General features: G+C 41.0%; 1 long non-coding RNA gene across 3 annotated transcripts; it reads right to left on the bottom strand.

Annotated features, from left to right (window-relative positions):
* Positions 1 to 2,250: 2,250 nt before the first annotated feature.
* LOC107786406 (uncharacterized) lies at positions 2,251 to 17,413 on the bottom strand. 3 transcript variants are annotated; one of them, XR_012710625.1, is made up of 8 exons: positions 17,232 to 17,413; positions 15,308 to 15,555; positions 15,130 to 15,221; positions 12,638 to 12,703; positions 10,633 to 12,112; positions 4,728 to 4,793; positions 3,833 to 3,917; positions 2,251 to 2,408 (listed from the first exon to the last, which is right to left on the bottom strand). It is a non-coding gene; the product is annotated as an uncharacterized LOC107786406 (long non-coding RNA). The 3 variants fall into 3 exon arrangements; XR_012710623.1 differs by lacking the exon at positions 15,308 to 15,555; XR_012710624.1 differs by lacking the exons at positions 10,633 to 12,112; positions 15,308 to 15,555 and having other exon boundaries at positions 17,232 to 17,409.
* Between the last annotated feature and the right edge of the window lie 1,109 nt (positions 17,414 to 18,522).

Genomic DNA, 18,522 nt, shown 5'->3' with positions numbered 1-18,522 from the left:
TGTCGGGAACATGAGCCTCGTTCAGAATTTTCATCAAGGCCCGACGATGCTCGTTTGAGTGGATTAACAATGACAAAAATGAAATCTGAGCAGGCGTCTTTCTCAACTACTCCACGATGGAATAATCTTGTACCTTCATTTTTCTCAAAAACTCCTCCGCCTCTTCTTCACTCACTGCTTTCTTCACTAGCACTTGGTTATCTTTGGATGTTTTAGCTTTCCTTAACTCCTCCGGGGCAAAGCATCTCCCCGAACGAGTTAGTCTCTGGGACTCATTGACTTTTTCTTTCATTTCCTTTCCCTTATAGGTCATTATCACCCGTTCATAGTTCCATGAGATGGCCTTGGTGCTGATTACCGGCAACTGGGTTACAGGCTTGATGATGACAGGATCCGTACGGGCACCCTCTACAGTTATGGTAGGCTTGTTTGCCACTCCTAGCACAATCACTTTTGATTTTTCTTGCTTCGCCGCAACATCACTTGGGGATCTTTTCTTGACTGCTACAGAGGGTTCACCGCTCATCATGCTCAACTTGTTCACTGATCTTTCAACCGTTGGTTTTTTGACTGACTTGACCTCACTGGACCGAGTCATCATGACGGTCTGTGAAGGCTTCTTGGGCTCCCCTCCCTTATGTACTATCTCGATCATTTTTATTTCCCGATGGGTTGGTAATGGGTTCTGGGTTCCTTTGGAGTTTGGACTTCAATCCGGTTTGTGTCAATGAGCTCCTGGATGGCATTTTCAAGTGCAAGCACTTCTCCGTATCATGCCCCGGAGTACCAGAACAATATTCATAGCTTACGGAGTAATCAAGATTCTTTGGAGGAGGGTTTGGAAATTTTGACTCAATAGGCCTCAGCATATCCAACCGCCTCAATCTATGGAATAAATTGGTATAAGACTCCCCCAAAGGGGTGAAGGTTTTCTTCCGCTGCAACCTCTCATTTTTGAATGCTGGATTGGGTCAGAAACCTAGGCCGGCTGGGTTTTGGTAGGCTCGTGGGAGTGGGTAAGCATTTTGTGGAGCTGGGGCATGCCACTGCGCGTAGGCAGGAGGTTGGGTATATGTCTGGGCGTGGTGGACAGAAATATAAGGGCCTGGTGATGGGAAGTAATATTGGGGTAGATTATATGGGGGTTGGGTGTAGGTTCGGTGATGAGGTCGAGGCTGGGTATATTGGTGTGACGGGCCCCTGGGTCCAAACCATGATCCTGCATCAATTGTTGCCACATCTTCTTTCTTCTTCTTTCCAATCGCTCCCCCAGTACCGTTCTGAATGGCTTGGGTAGCTGCCTTGATAGCCGAGTAACTCATGATTTTGCTTGACTTAAGTCCTTCTTCCACCATGCCACCCATCTTCACTACCTCGTTAAAAGACTTGCCTATGGCCGATATCAGATGGCCAAAGTAAGTGGGCTCCAGAGCCTGCACAAAGTATTCCACCATTTCGCTCTCCTCCATCGGGGAGTTAACTCTTGCCGCTTCTTCTCTCCAGCGAAAACCATATTCTTTGAAACTTTCACTAGGCTTCTTCTCAATCTTAGTTAAAGACAAACGATCTGGAACAATCTCAATGTTGTCACTACAACAAAAAGGGGATTTATCGGCAATAAAAATTGCCGCTATATCTTTTACCGGCTATTGTTCTTTAGTCGCTGAAGCCGGGGTCAGCAAAGCCTTTAGCGGCCATTGTCACAAATGCTGGTAAACGGTATGCATAATTGCCGCTAAAAACCATAAACTTTAACGGCAATTGTTTGCGGCAATTATGAAGGCTGCTAAATCAAATCTAAAACAGCTAATTATTCTCCTTTGGCGTCCATTTGTATAGCCTCTAAATTGTAAAATAATTGCCGTTAATAGTTCGTATATTTAATGGCAATCGTGTTGTGGCAATTAGAATGGCTATATATTCCCTTTTTGCGTCTATTTTAGTGGCTAATATATTCAACTAAATTACCACTAAAAGTTAATATCTTTAGCAACAATTACTTTTTAGCAATTATAATGACTACAATATCCCTGGTGGAAATGTGTTAACTTTTCCTTTTATCGTCCATTTAAATTAGCGCTAAAAGTCACAACCTGTAATAGCAATAGTTGAGCCACCACTAATAATATTTACTACTTTCGTCCAGAATATGATCCAAACAACGAAATATATTAATATTAATTCAAAAATATGATATATCTCAATAACTCTTAAAGTAAAAGTAAGTACTAAGCAAAAATATTAATGCTACAATAACTTTAAAAATAAACTTATATTGTTTGAACCAAATAGCTAATGTCACTATATAACTAATCCTGACAAATGATAGTCTTCAAATAATTTCTGCAACTTTTTCATCATAAAGAAATCTTCCACCCGCTAAATTATCGAACATCAAATTGTATGACCTGAAATTATAAAATAACTGTGTCAAAAAATGAAATATAATGTGAAAAAAATATCTTGAAGACTCCACCACTATCAGAATTTTTTTCAATCAAGTCCTCACCTAACATTTATAAACAGTAACAACTAGATGGATTGATAATGGATGTGCAAACAAGAGAGTTTCTTTCTTTGTTACGATAGAGAAGAAACCGAAAAAAAATTAAAAGCAGAGTATTAGCTTGGAGAAGTAAAAAGAAGCTACGCCCAAGTTAATTATCAAATGTTGTAGTCGCCAAGTTCTTTTCCTTAAATATGGATACTACATTATGCTTACATGCTATTAATGAAGCTCCCAAATAGGTGACACAAAATTATGGACATTAGGCCTTGACAAAACCTTAGGCATAATCATATTGTATGTATCACAAATAGTTAAAATTAAATTTCTCTAGAAACTATAGCTAATTTAAAAATAATTATTTTATGATAAAAAACTTAAAAATAACTATAATTCCAAGAAAAGCAAATGTCTAAAATTAATAAATCAACAATAACTGTTTTCTGATAAGAACTTCAGCTCTGGTGCACTAGGCATGCCAACAAAAGTTTTCTATTAGAAACGTTTAATTTGAAAAAGCATTTCTAAACATAAGAGTATAGTTGGGTATAGGTGACATGTGATAATTAGTATTAGAGATTGAAAAAATTATTTTTGTATCAACTGAAACAAGTGTATAAAATGTAATGTTATTCAGAAATGAACTTTCTCCTATAACACTGAAGTTCAACATTTCCACAAACATAACAATAGGTAGTAGTATAAAAAGGGGATAAAAACTCTTCTTTTTCAACGAATATATTGTGTTATTCAAATTCTATGGCAAAACAACAGCACTAAATGTCTCTAAAGGCGATTCTACTACAATGTAACAAAGGTTTTAACAAGTTTCAATTTACATTACCTTATCAAAAAAGGATATTTACGAGCATCTGGTCTCAAGAAATGCAAATAATTTATGAAATTGTTGGAGGTTCAAACATACCAAACAAAGACTCAACACACTTGTTGTGATTGACTTTCGGGTTTAAGGCTATAGGTTAGTTAAACATCGCAAGAATTCAAGCATGCAAATATAAATTGATTTAAAGATAGAAAATGGTGTGCATTTGACTGAATAAATAAATAATCTTTATATTATGTGGGTACATAAGAAGGATACAATTATATTACATATATAATCACAATCATGAAAAATATTATCTTTAAAATTATTCACTACTATCACAACCTTACTACATCAACAATCATGGAAAAATATATATAAAAGCGAGAAGCATCCAAGGTAAGCCCAAATACAATAAAAAACTAATTAAAATCGAAGGTTAAAAACTCAAATAGTAGAAAAATCAAACAGTAGCGCCGAGGGATAAAGATGAATAGTACCGTGTGAAGGTTGAGTATTTTCAGCAACGCTAAGTATCCTTGATGTTTGTGATACTCCTTCATATCCACAGTTCGCGTCAGGGATCTAATAAATATTAACACGTTAGATAACAATATGTTTATATGATTAAAATATTATTAAAAATATGTAAAGCTTATCAACTCGAGTCACCTATTCACCTGAGGTTCTATTGCTATTTTGAGGCATAGATTCAATAGGAGCATATTTGCGCATAAATTGTCTCATTTGAAGTAATTTTGATTGCATCTTCTCCTGATTTTATTTCATCAGATTCATTTCTTCATTTTGTTTCTCCAAATGTTTCTCCATTTAGAGTAATATGCCTAATATTGTTGAGTCAAACTTTCAGGTAATCTAGAAATGAATTATAGAAGACCAATTTATGTAAACTTTCAATTGCTCCAAAAATTCAACAGAATTTATATATGAACCAAAAGAAGATCCATTCAAGTTACCAAAAAAAGTGATATGTTTTAAAAAGACATATGTCTTTCAGTGTCAATTAATCTACAAAGAATAGAAATAAATAAAGAAACATGAATAAAAGTGTCACGACCCCAACCCCCGGTCGTGATGGCGCCCAACACACTGCTAGGTAAGCCTGACCAATAAACAACCTTAACTCATTTCTCATGCAGTTCATTACTAGCCATCACAGTTAGTTTACCAAATCATCATATTAGAAGTCTGAAGTAAGAGTTAAACATGCGGAATTTCAAATAATAATCCTACTACATAGCCCATATAGATCCGGTGTCACAAGTCTGAGCCTCTAATACAGGTTTACCAATATAATACATATCAGTGTAGGGAATGCAGATAAAACAAAAGAATAGAAGGGAGAGATCAGGGCTGCGGACGCCATGCAGTTACCTCGATGCTCCCGGATATATGCTGCTCAACTAAAGAATCCTCACTCAGCCTCAGATGCACCTGGATCTGCACGCAAGGTGCAGGGAGTAATGTGAGTACTCCGACCCAGTGAGTAATAAACATAAATAATAGCTGAGAATAAGAAATCATAGAAGAACACAAAGTAATCTATAATCCGGCAGTTTAAAACAAGTAATATGGAAGCGATAGACCAATGTAATCGAAATATGAAAGATACTACAACAGATAAGCAGATAAGTGACAGTCAAATAAAGAAATGCAACACATAGTATGGTACCCTACTGTACCCGCTGCGGTGCGCAGCCCGATCCATTTATTTATCGTCGACGGCGCTCACTAGGGGTGTGCAGACTCCGAGAGGGGCCCCTTACGGACCAAGCGCAATATCAAGCCATCTCATGGCATCAAATCTAGGCCCTCGACCTCATATCAATATCAGTATAACACTACTACGGCGCATAGCCCGATCCCATGGTATCCCCACATCTGGCCCTTGGTCGTACTCAGTCTAGAAATCATATAAGCCCCTGGGGCATTAGTAAAACAGTAGTTCTCAGCCCAAAACATCATTTAATATATCATTTTAGTTTCAAAACCGGGAAAAAATTGGCTAAGTTGTAAAATAGTGGAAAAACGATACGACTGAGTTCAAGCAGTAAGTCAAAACAGTGAGGAAATAATGATAAAACTCCCCGGAGGGTTCAAATAGTTGACACGAAGCCCAAATACGGCAATCAGTCCAAATAATGATGACAACAAATAAGCTTCAATCAAATACGCGGTAAAATCATCACTCAGGATGGACCAAGTCACAATCTCCAATAGTAAACGACCCCACGCTCATCATTAAGCACGTGTCTCACCTCAATATAGCACTACGATGTGCAAATCTAGGGTTTCAAACCCTCAAGACATCATTTACATTCATTACTCACCTCGAACCGGCTAAAGCTCTAGCTCACTATGCCCTTGCCTCTCAAATCGGCCTCCTCGCGCGTCGAATCTGACCAAAACCAGAACGAATACGTCACAATATGCTAAGAGAACAAAGCCCAAGCGAAAACAATCGAGAAATGTCAAAAATCTCAAAATTGGCAAAACCAGAGCCCCGGGCCCACTTCTCGAAACTCAGAAATTTTCACATCATTAGATTCTTTATCATCTCACGAGTTCATACATACCAAAAGTCCTCAAATCCGACCTCAAATGGTTCTTCAAATCCCAATTTAAAATCTAAAATTCCAAGCCCTAGTTCTTCCATTTTTAGCCAAATTTCCATGAATTTCTAGGTTAATCTTACAAAAAATCACGTTTTAGGTTCATAAAACTTACCTCCAATCAATTCTCCTTGAATCCCTCTTCAATTCCCCTCAAAGAGCTCCCAAAATACTCAGCTATGGTGGAAAAATGGCTCAAAATTGCGGATGAAACAACTTAAAACATTCTGCCCAAGGGTTCTTTTCGCATCTGCGGACAAAAATCCCGCTCCTGCGGCACCGCTTCTGCGGGCACTCCTCCGCATCTGCGGAACTTCACCTAAGGTTCGAAATCCGCATCTGCGGTCAAATGGTCGCATCTGCGACTCCGCAGATGCGGTTCCTATACCGCATCTGCGGTTCCTGCCTTGCCCCCTCGAAATTGCATCTGCGTCTTTCCTTCCGCATCTGGGACACCGCACCTGCGGTCCCAATTCCGCAGGTGCGGAAATACCAGAAGCAACAGACATCAGTTATCTTCTAAGTTCCAAAAATTGTCGTTAGCCATCCGAAATCACCCCAAGGCCCCCCGGGACCTCAACCAAAAGCACCAACACATCTTAAAATCTCATTCAAACTTGTTCCAATCATCAAAACACCTCGAACAACATCAAAACCATCAATTCACATCGAATTCAAGCCTAAGTTTCTAAAAACTTCCGAAATACGCTTTTGATCAAAAACCCAACCAAACCACATCCAAATGACCTGAAATTTTGCACACACATCCCAAATCACATAACAAAGCTACTGCAACTCTCGGAATTCCATTCCGACCCTTGGATCAAAATCTCACCTACCAACTAGAAATCGCCAAAATACTAACTTCGCCAATTCAAGCCTAATTCTACACCGGGCCTCCAAAACCAATTCCGATCACACTTCTAAGTCATAAATCACCTCCAGAAGCTAACCGAACCATCGGAACTCACATCCGAGCCCTCTAACTCATAAGTCAACATCCGGTTGACTTTTCCAACTTAAGCCTTCTTAAAAGAGACTAAGTGTCTCATTTCTTACCAAAATCACACCAAACGCAAACCAATCAACCCGACCACATAAAACACGAAACGAAGCATAAAGAAGCAGAAATAGGGAAAACGGAGCGGTAACTCATGAGTTGACTGGCTGGGTCGTCATATCCTCCCCAACTTAAACAAACGTTTGTCCTCGAACAAGTTAAGAAACATACCTTAAGCCTCAAACAGGTGAGGATATCTGCTCCACATCTCCCGCTCGGTCTCCCAGGTAGCCTCCTCCACGGGCCAACCTCTCCACTGTACCTTCACTGAAGCTATATCCTTTGATCTCAACTTTCGAACCTGACGACCCAAAATAGCTACTGGCTCCACATCAAAGGTCAAATTATCATCCAACTGAACCGTACTGAAGTCCAAAACATGAGACGAGTCCCCAACATACTTCTGGAGCATAGAAACATGAAATGCCAGATGCACACTCGACAAGCTGGGTGGAAAAGAAAGCATATAAACCACCTCCCCAATCCCCCTAAGTACCTAAAAAGGCCCAATGAACCGCGGACTCAACTTCCCTTTCTTTCCAAATCTCATAAAACCCTTCATGGGCGAAACCTTCAGCAAGACCTTCTCACCAACCATGTAGGATACATCTCGAACCTTTCGGTCCGCATAACTCTTCTAACGCGACTGCGCTGTACGAAGCCTCTCCTAAATCACCTTCACCTTCTCTAAGGCATCCTTAACCAAATCTATCCCCAAATAGCCTAGCCTCGCCGGGCTCGAACCAACCAACTGGAGATCTACACTACCTCCCATACAAAGCCTCATACGGAGCCATCTGAATACTCGACTGGTAGCTGTTGTTGTAGGCAAACTCTACAAGCGGTAGAAACTTATCCCATGAACTCCGAAATCAATAACACCAGCACACAACATGTCCTCCAATATCTGAATAGTATGCTCGACTGTCCGTCGGTCTGAGGATGAAAAGTTGTGCTCAACTCCACCTGAGTACCCAACTCTCGCTGAACAGACTTCCAAAACTGGGAAGTAAACTGAGTACCCCTATCTGAGATGATGGAAACCAGAACACCATGCAACCGAACAATCTCCCAGATATATATATCTGCTAACCGCTCTGAAGAATAAGTAGTACACACAGGAATGAAGTGCGCGGACTTGGTCAGCGGATCCACAATCACCCAAATAGCATCAAACTTCTTCAAAGTCCGAGGAAGTCCAACCACAAAGTCCATAGCGATCCTCTCCCACTTCCACTCTGGAATAACCATCTGCTGAAGCAAACCCCCCAGTCTCTGATGCTCATATTTCACCTGCTGACAATTGAGACACCAAGCTACTAATCCCACAATATCTTTTTTCATTCTTCTCCACCAATAGTGTTGTTTCAAATCCTGATACATCTTCGCGGCACCCGGATGAATGGAATACCGCGAGCTATGGGCCTCCCCCAGAATCAACTCTCTAAGCCAATCCACATTAGGCACACAAATCCGGCCCTGCATCCTTAACACACCATCATCACCGATGGTCATATCTCCGGCATCATCATGTTGAACTCTGTCCATAAGGACAAGCAAATGCGGATCATCATACTGGCGCTCTCTGATGCGATCATATAAGGAAGACCGAGAAACCACACAAGCCAACACCCGACTGGGCTCCGAAATATCCAACCTCATGAACCGATTGGCCAAGGCCTGAACATCAACTACAAGGGGTTTCTCCCTAACTGGAATATACGCCAAACTCCCCATACTCACTGTCTTTCGGCTCAAAACATCGGCCACTACATTAGCCTTTCCCGAATGATACATAATAGTAATATTATAATCCTTAAGCAACTCTAGCCATCTCTGCTGCCTCAAATTAAGATCCTTCTGCTTGAACAAATGCTGAAGACTGCGATGATCAATGAATACCTCACAAGATATGCCATACAAGTAATGCCTCCAAATCTTATATGCATGAACTATGGCAGCCAATTCCAAATCATGAACAGGGTAGTTCTTCTTATAGGGCTTCAACTGATGAGAAGCATAAGCGATAACTCTACCCTCCTACATCAATACACAACCAATCCTAACTCTAGAAGCATCACAATATACGGTATATAAACCTGAAGCTAATGGCAAAACCAATACTGGAGCTGTGGTCAAAGCTGTCTTAAGCTTCTGAAAGCTCTCCTCACACTCGTCCGACCATATAAATGGAGCACCCTTCTAAGTCAACTTGGTCAAGGGCGATGCAATGGATGAGAATCCCTGAACAAACTGGCGATAATAGCCTGCCAACCCAAGAAAGCTATGAATCTCTGTGGCTGAGGACGGTCTAGGCCAACTCTAAACCGCCTCTATCTTCTTCGAATCAACCTGAATACCCTCGTTGGACACCACGTGTCCCAAGAAAGCCACTGAACTGAGCCAAAACTCACACTTGGAGAATTTTGCATAAAGCTTCTTCTCCCTCAATCTCTACAATACAACTCACAAATGCTCCACGTGCTTCTCCTGACTACGCGAGTACACCAGAATATCATCAATGAATAAAATAACGAACGAATCCAGATAAGGTCTAAATACATTGTTCATCAAATGCATGAACGTTGTTGGGGCATTGGTCAGCCCCAAAGACATGACAAGAAACTCATAGTGATCATATCTAGTCCTGAAAGTAGTCTTAAGAATATCTAAATCCCTAATCTTCAACTGGTGATAGACGAATGGAGATCAATATTAGAGAACACCCTCGCTCCCTGAAGTTGGTCGAATAAATTGTCAATACGAGGCAAAGGATACTTGTTCTTAATTGTTACCTTGTTCAATTGCCTGTAATCAATGCACATTCTCATTGTGCCATCCTTCTTCTTCACAAACAGAACCGGCGCACCCCACGGTGACACACTAGGCCGAATGAACCTCTTATCTAGGAGTTCCTGAAGTTGTTCCTTCAATTCTTTCAACAATGCTGGTGCCATACAATACGACATAATAGAAATGGGCTGAGTGCCCAGCACCAGGTCAATACCAAAATCAATATCCCTATCCGGTGGCATACCCGACAGGTCTACAAGAAACACATCGGGAAAATCCCTCACAACGGGAACAGAATCAATATTAGGAGTCTCAGCTCCAACATCCCTCACAAATGCTAGATATGAAAGGCAACCCTTCCCAACCATACGATGGGCCTTCAAAAAAGAGATCACTCTACTAGGAGAATAATCAGTCACGCCACGCCACTCGATCTGCGGTACACCTGGCATAGCCAAAGTGACTGTCTTAGCATGACAGTCTAGAATAGCATGACATGGAGATAACCAATCCATGACCAAAATAATATCAAAGTCCACCATGATCAATAGCAATAGATCAACTCGGGTCTCCAAACCCCCAATAGTCACAACACATGACCGGTACACACGGTCCACAACAATAGTATCGCCCACCAGAGTAGACACATGAACAAGTAAAGCAAGAAACTCCTGGGGCGTACCCAAATAATGAGCAAAATATGAGGACACATAAGAATAGGTGGAACCGAGATCAAATAATACAGAGGCATCTCTGTGGCAGACTGAAACAATACCTGTAATGACAGTATCTAAAGCAATAACATCTGTCCTACCTAGAATAGCATAGAAATGAGCCTGGCCACCACCTGATCGACCTCCCCCTCTGGGGCGACCCCTGGCTGCCTGACCTCCACCCCTAGCTGGCTGGGTGGGTGGTGAAGTAACTGGAGCAGAAGTTGAGGGCTGACCCCTCTGCTGAGACTGACCATTATGAAGTCGAGGGCACTGCCTTCTCATATGTACAAACTCTCCGCACTCATAACAACTACCCGATGTTGGAGATGGGGACTAAAGGGAACCCCTCGCACCGGAGTGACTAGCAGATACACTCGGCGCAGAAGAACCCTGAGATGATGGGGCACGAGATGAACTCTGAGCTGGGAGGGCACTGAATGAAGGTTGGCCCTGCTGAGACCCATGATGACCACGATCTGAAGATGCCCCACGATACTCTGGACGGGCTGACTGAGTAGGCCTGAAAGAACGACCTCTACCATGCTGGAACTGGCCCCTCGAAGAAACACCACTGTAATTGCCCGATCCTCGAGGCCTCTTGGCCTCCCTCTCCTCTTGATCCCAACGGCGAACCGTCTCAATCTCACGAGTGATATCAACCACCTCCTCGAACGTAGCACCCAATACACTCTCTTTAGTCATCAGAATACGGAGATGGTAGTTAAGGCCATCCACAAATCTCCTGATCCTCTCACGATATAATGGAATTATCCAAATGGCATAACGAGCCAACCCAGAAAACCTCATCTCATACTGGTTCACGGTCATATTCCCCAGTGTCAACCACTCAAACTGCCTACGCAGCTCCTCTCTGCGGGACTACGGTACATACTTCTCCAAGAAGAGAGTAGAGAACTGCTGCCAAGAAAGAAGTGCTGCACCGATAGGCCTATGCCTCTCAAATTCTTCCCACGAAGTAAAGGCAGCTCCCGAGAACTAAAAGGTGGTAAATGCCACACCACTAAACTCAAGAATCCCTGCTATATGGAGCTTCCGCTGACACTTGTCAAGAAAACCCTAGGCATCCTCGTCCTCAGCGCCACTGAATGACGGAGGCTGGAGCCTACCAAACCTCTCAAGACGACGCTGCTCATCATCCGGCATGGCTGGTACTACGAACTCCTGAACTAGCGCAACTGGCTGAGCTGGAGGTTCCCCCGGTGTCTGTAGTCCCTACACTACCTGCTCAAGTGTGCGAGCAGCGGGGGTCTGATTGCCTCCCTCGGCCTGTGAAATAGCTGCTGCAGTAGTGGCTGAAACTGCCTGAGCCAGGCCAGTGCAAACCCATAGGATCTGTGCCAAGGCCTCCTGAAGACCCAGAATTACGATGGGCACAACTGGTGTCTGAACTAGTGCTGCTGGAGCCTGATCCGAAGCTGGGGCAGCTGGTGGATCAACAAGTGCTTCCCTCGCTGCTCTGCCTCTGCCATGTCCATGACCGCGTCCACAGCCTCTAGTGGCCCCAGTGGGTGGCACTGGTGGTCATCCACCTCGTCCGGTAGCTCGCATCCTCACCATCTGTGAGAGAATAGAATGACAGAAGTTTAGTTCTCGAATCAACAAAGTCGCACGACAGAATTTAAAGATGTGAAGTTTTTCCTAAAGGTCCTGCAGCCTCTCGAGGATAAATACAGACGTATCCGTACCGATATGCGAGACTCTACTAAACCGGCTCATGACTTGCGAGACTTATGTAACCAAGGCTCGGATACCAACTTGTCACGACCCCAACCCCCGGTCGTGATAGCGCCCAACACACTGCTAGGCAAGCCTGACCAATAAACAACCTTAACCCATTTCTCATGCAGTTCATTACTAGCCATCACAGTTAGTTTACCAAATCATCATATTAGAAGTCTGAAGTAAGAGTTAAACATGCGGAATTTTAACTAATAATCCTACTACATAGCCCATATAGATCCGATGTCACAAGTCTGAGCCTCTAATACAGGTTTACCAATCTAATACATAGCAGTCTAGTGAATGCGGATAAAACAAAAGGATAGAAGGGAGAGATCAAGGCTGTGGACGCCATGCAGCTACCTCGATGCTCCTGGATATACGTTGCCCAACTGAAGAATCCTCACTCAGCCTCAGATGCACCTGGATCTGCACTCAAGGTGCAGGGAGTAATGTGAGTACTCCGACCCAGTGAGTAATAAACATAAATAATGGCTGAGAATAAGAAATCATGGAAGAACATAGAGTAATCTATAATCCAGCAGTTTAAAACAAGTAATATGGAAGCGATAGACCAATGTAATCGAAATATGAAAGATACTACAACAAATAAGCAGATAAGTGACAGTCAAATAAAGAAATGCAACACATTGTACAGTACCCTACAATACCCGCTGCGGCGCGCAGCCTGATCCATTTATTTATCGTCGACGGCGCTCACTAGGGGTGTGCAGACTCCGAGAGGGGCCCCTTACGGACCAAGCGCAATATCAAGCCATCTCATGGCATCAAATCTAGGCCCTCGACCTCATATCAATATCAGTATAACACTACTACGGCGCATAGCCCGATCCCATGGTATCCCCACATCTGGCCCTTGGTCGTACTCAGTCTAGAAATCATATAAGCCCCTCGGGCATTAGTAAAACAGTAGTTCTCAGCCCAAAACATCATTTAATATATCATTTTAGTTTCAAAACCGGGAAAAAATTGGCTAAGTTGTAAAATAGTGGAAAAACGATACGACTGAGTTCAAGCAGTAAGTCAAAACAGTGAGGAAATAATGATAAAACTTCCCGGAGGGTTCAAATAGTTGACACGAAGCCCAAATACGGCAATCAGTCCAAATAATGATGATAACAAATAAGCTTCAATCAAATACGCGGTAAAAGCATCACTCAGGACGGACCAAGTCACAATCTCCAATAGTAAACGACCCCACGCTCATCATTAAGCACGTGTCTCACCTCAATATAGCACTACGATGTGCAAATCCAGGGTTTCAGACCCTCAAGACATCATTTACATTCATTACTCACCTCGAACCGGCTAAAGCTCCAGCTCAATCTGCCCTTGCCTCTCAAATCGGCCTCGTCGTGTGTCGAATCTGACCAAAACCAGAACGAATACGTCACAATATGCTAAGGGAATAAAGCCCAAGCAAAAACAATCGAAAAATGTCAAAAATCTCGAAATTGGCAAAACCCGAGCCCCGGGCCCACTTCTCGAAACTCAGAAATTTTTACATCATTAGATTCCTTATCATCCCACGAGTTCATACATATCAAAAGTTCTCAAATCCGACCTCAAATGGTCCTTCAAATCCCAATTTAAAATCTCAAAATCCCAAGCCCTAGTTCTTCCATTTTTAGCCAAATTTCCATGAATTTCTTGGTTAATCTCACAAAAAAAATCACGTTTTAGGTTCATAAAACTTACCTCCAATCAATTCTCCTTGAATCCCTCTTCAATTCCCCTCAAAGAGCTCCCAAAATACTCAGCTATGGTGGAAAAATGGCTCAAAATCGCGGATGAAACAACTTAAAACATTCTGCCCAGGGGTTCTTTTCGCATCTGTGGACAAAAATCCCGCTCCTGCGGCACCGCTTTTGCGGGCACTCCTCTGCATCTGTGAAACTTCACCTAAGATTCGAAATCCGCATCTGCGGTCAAATGGTCGCATATGCGACTCCGTAGATGCGGTTCCTATACCGCACTTGCGGTTCCTGCCTTGCGCCCTCGAAACCGCACCTGCATCTTTCCTTCCGCATATGCGACACCGCACCTTCGGTCCCAATTCCGCAGGTGCGGAAATACCAGAAGTAGCAGACATCAACTATCTTCTAACTTCCAAAAATTCCCGTTAGCCATCCGAAATCACCCCGAGGCCCCTGGGACCTCAACCAAAAGCACCAACACATCTTAAAATCTTATTCAAACTTGTTCCAATCATCAAAATGCCTCGAAAAACACCAAAACCATCAATTCACATTGAATTCAAGCCTAAGTTTCTAAAAACTTCCGAAATACGCTTTTGATCAAAAACCCAACCAAACCACATCCAAATAACCTGAAATTTTGCACATATATCCCAAATCACATAACGAAGCTATTACAACTCTCGGAATTCCATTCCGACCCTCGGATCAAAATCTCACCTACCAACCGAAAATCGCCAAAATACTAACTTCGCCAATTCAATCCTAATTCTACATCGGGCCTCCAAAACTAATTTCGATCATACTTCTAAGTCATAAATCACCTTCCGAAGCTAACCGAACCATCGGAACTCACATCCGAGTCTTCTAACTCATAAGTCAATATACAGTTGACATTTCCAACTTAAGCCTTCTTAAAAGAGACTAAGTGTCTCATTTCTTACCAAAATCACACCAAACGCAAACCAATCAACTCGACCATATAAAACTCGGATAACGAAGCAAAAAGAAGCATAAATGGGGAAAACAGAGTGATAACTCATGAGACAACTGGCCGGGTCGTCACAAAAAGCCACAATATCTTTCATGTTCTAATTGTTTTCTAATTTAGAAAATAAAAGAAAGAAGAAATATTACAATTGTCTTGGCAGAATCATCATCCAATGGTTTACCATCTTTCCTAGTGACTTTAAGATCCACATTTCTCCACGTTTTGTAATAGAGAACTTCTGAAAAAATAAAAATCAACATTTAGAAGATAATATCATGTATAAAAGATTGAGCTTGTTCACATAATAATAATCATAATACCTACTTCATACCCTCACAAAATCCACAAATTTCTTCTTTTTCTCGTTGTCAAAATTTCTCCAATCATCTATATGTGTAGGTATTAGTTCTGGAGCTCTGACAATAATTCCTAGAAAGCTAGCAAACTTTCGACCCTCTTTCCCAATAGCTTGGTTACGATTATTAAACGGCACCTCAATTGTCTTCCCGGTAGAAGTTTCTAAATATCTTTTAGTAATGTAGGCCCACAAACCTTTCTTGCTTCTAAATTACCTAGAACGAAAAAAATCAGAATTATCTGATGACTTCAAGAATTCTAACTCAAGATACTTTGACATTACATTACTGAAAGAGACTAGCAAAGCAGTAACATTACTATAAATGTCTCAATAACCAGGAAAAAGATCAGCAATGTTCCATATACATAGACTAATAAGTAAGAACCATGCACCTGCCAATATTATTTTCTTACAAACTAGGTTAGCTTCATGATTTATTAAAGCAAAAAGTGACAACTTCATTGTTAAAAGTGTGAAGAAGAAAAGTGACAACTTCATTGTTAATGCATCTAAAAATGGATCAGACGATATTATAAGAACCAACCTACTTAAACTTACTACACAAACTTATTAAAAATATATAAATCTCAATAAGAGGCACAGCTTTAAGGAAAGAACTTTCTAGCTTTTCTGCTAATTCTAGTGGAATTAACACGAATGAGCATCATAGAAAACACAATTAGAATATGGTTGAGGTTGCTTAATCAATGGAACAACAGATTCACAACAAATGGGAAGTAAAAAACTTATTATTCCAATAGTAATAAGTTGTAGTTCATCTCACCATTTAGACAAATAATTTATTTTTATAAAGACGAGGACATACATTCACATTAGACTTATATTCGGAAAAAAATTTACTGAATATTTTTGGAATAGTCTTTGTAGGTATCTTGGTTCCAATCTGTGCTTCTTACTTATTTGATGTTTCATAAAATAGCATTTACTATTACTTTGACCAAATAATTAAGAATACCATTTATTTATTTTCCTTAATCCTTTGCATGCAGTATCACCATGTTCTACTTTGCGAAGGAAGGGCCAACTAGAAATTCAGTCCAGTATATCTTGAAATCAAGCCTAATCAAATACCATTTGAAAAAGGATTTGGCCAAATTATCTTCTCAATGCATTAAGAGATTGCCTTTAAATACTAACTAAATCATCTTCTTAATGCATAAATCCATAGCACAAAAATTTAAGATATATCAATCAAATATTATCTCGAGCACTTCTCAAAATTGGAGTTACATCAACTTTATTATTTGAACTTGAAAAAAATGAATACCAAAGAAGATGGGTAAATAATACTGATTATAACAAAATTATTAACTTTAATGAATTTTCCAATCAATTGTCTTCCCTACTAACTTAGAATACATGGATCAATTGCAGGTTTATAAAATCTCAACAACTAGGATATTGTACTAGTATAAAAAATAGTACTAAAAGAAAAGCATGTCAAAGCTCAGTCGATATACTTTTTTATCACAACACACTTGCTTTGCTTTCTCAATTTTACATTTTCTGAAAAATAAACTAATATTTATTCATGTTCAACGTATTTCTCCTTACTCTAACAACCCAAGCTTTGGCAGATAAGTACAATTCTAAAATATATATTATAAAAAAAACAAAAAAAAAACATATTAGATCTAGAGTATTGGAATAATGAAGTTAAATACTAATGCCAGATAAAATATTTACTATAAAAATTAATAGTTTTTTAAATTCAAAATCATGCCATAGATTCGTCAATTCCAAACTAGAAAGATAATCATTCAATGATTTGATATTCGGCAATCAAAGCCATAGACCTAACCAATTAGAAAGTTTTAATCAACCCAACACCCACAAAATCAAACACAAAAGATAGAGATAGAAACTTACCGACACTTTTGGTGGTTAGGGTGGCCGATGAATTTGTGTTGCAGCGGTAACGGATGAGATTTGTATAGTTTGGGGGTTTTCAATTAAGGTAATTCCTGATTTTTTTAATAGTGTTTAGGCTAAATTGAGAGAATATATATTTAGGCGGGAAAGATTTAGAGAAAAAATAATTAGAGGTAATATTAAAAGTAAAAACAATAGTTTTACAGTCTATACTCTGGAATGGTCACTAAAAATATACTAATTACCGGTTAATATTTATTGACCGCTAATATTTGCCTTCCATGAATAAATTAGTGGCAATTAGTTTATTGCTGCTAAATAATTGTCGCTAAATCCCCTTTTTGTTGTAATGTGTACTGGAAATGACGAGCGAATGCTTGGGCCAAATCATCCTAGGTATACCATCTGTTGTGATCCTGACGAGTGTACCGCTCCAATGCCGAGCCGCTCAGACTCTGGATAAAGTATGCCATCATTAGCTCATCTTTCCCACTGGCTCCTCTCATTTTACTGCAGAATCCCCTCAAGTGGGCCACCGGGTCTCCGTGCCCGTCATACAAATCAAACTTCGGCATCTTAAATCCCACCAGCAGTTGAACATCGGGAAATAGACACAAATCCTTGTAGGCTACGCTCACCTGGCCTCCCAATCCCTGCATGTTTCTGAATGACTATTCCAGGCTTCTAACCTTCCTGAACATCTCTTCTTGTTCTAGGTTTTTAGGTGGTTTCTCAGTCTCAACAGGGAGGTCAAAACGAGGAGTATAGGAGTAGTGCTCTGGGGCCTTGAAAGTAGGCTCCGGGGATAGTATTGGTTATCTTGGGTTTGGAATAAGAGCTCACTAGAGGATCGATGGAGTGTAGCGGGTAGGGGTTCCACGAAAACAGGGGTGGCTGGTGGGGGGAGGGTATGAAACTAGTTTGGGTGGCAGAGCTTGTGGTGTTTGGAAAGTGGTGCCCTGGTAGTGGTGGTAAATAGGGAAGCCTAGAGTCGAATCAACAGTGGAAGGTTCCTGGGATTAAGCCAGCGGCGGGACGAAAGCAGGGTTAGAGGGGTAGGATGGTGGTGGATGCCCTTTTACCCATGTCTGGTACATCTCTGCCATCTGGTGTTTCAACTTATACAACTCCTCTTTCAGGTTAACATCAGACTCTTCCCCCTCTCTTGACGGGTCAATAACACTTGCATCCAGTTCTTGGTTAGCCATGATCAACTTGTCTTTGGACCTGGTGTTGTACGGATGAGTTGCCAGAATGCCAAACAAACGAACCACCTATCTGGACTTGA

The sequence above is a fragment of the Nicotiana tabacum genome, chromosome 6 (genome assembly GCF_000715075.1).
Source record: "Nicotiana tabacum cultivar K326 chromosome 6, ASM71507v2, whole genome shotgun sequence".
In the NCBI taxonomy this organism is placed as follows: Eukaryota; Viridiplantae; Streptophyta; class Magnoliopsida; order Solanales; family Solanaceae; genus Nicotiana; species Nicotiana tabacum.
The sequence above is the reverse complement of the archived record's forward strand: the minus strand, read 5'-3'. Positions and strand labels throughout refer to the sequence as shown.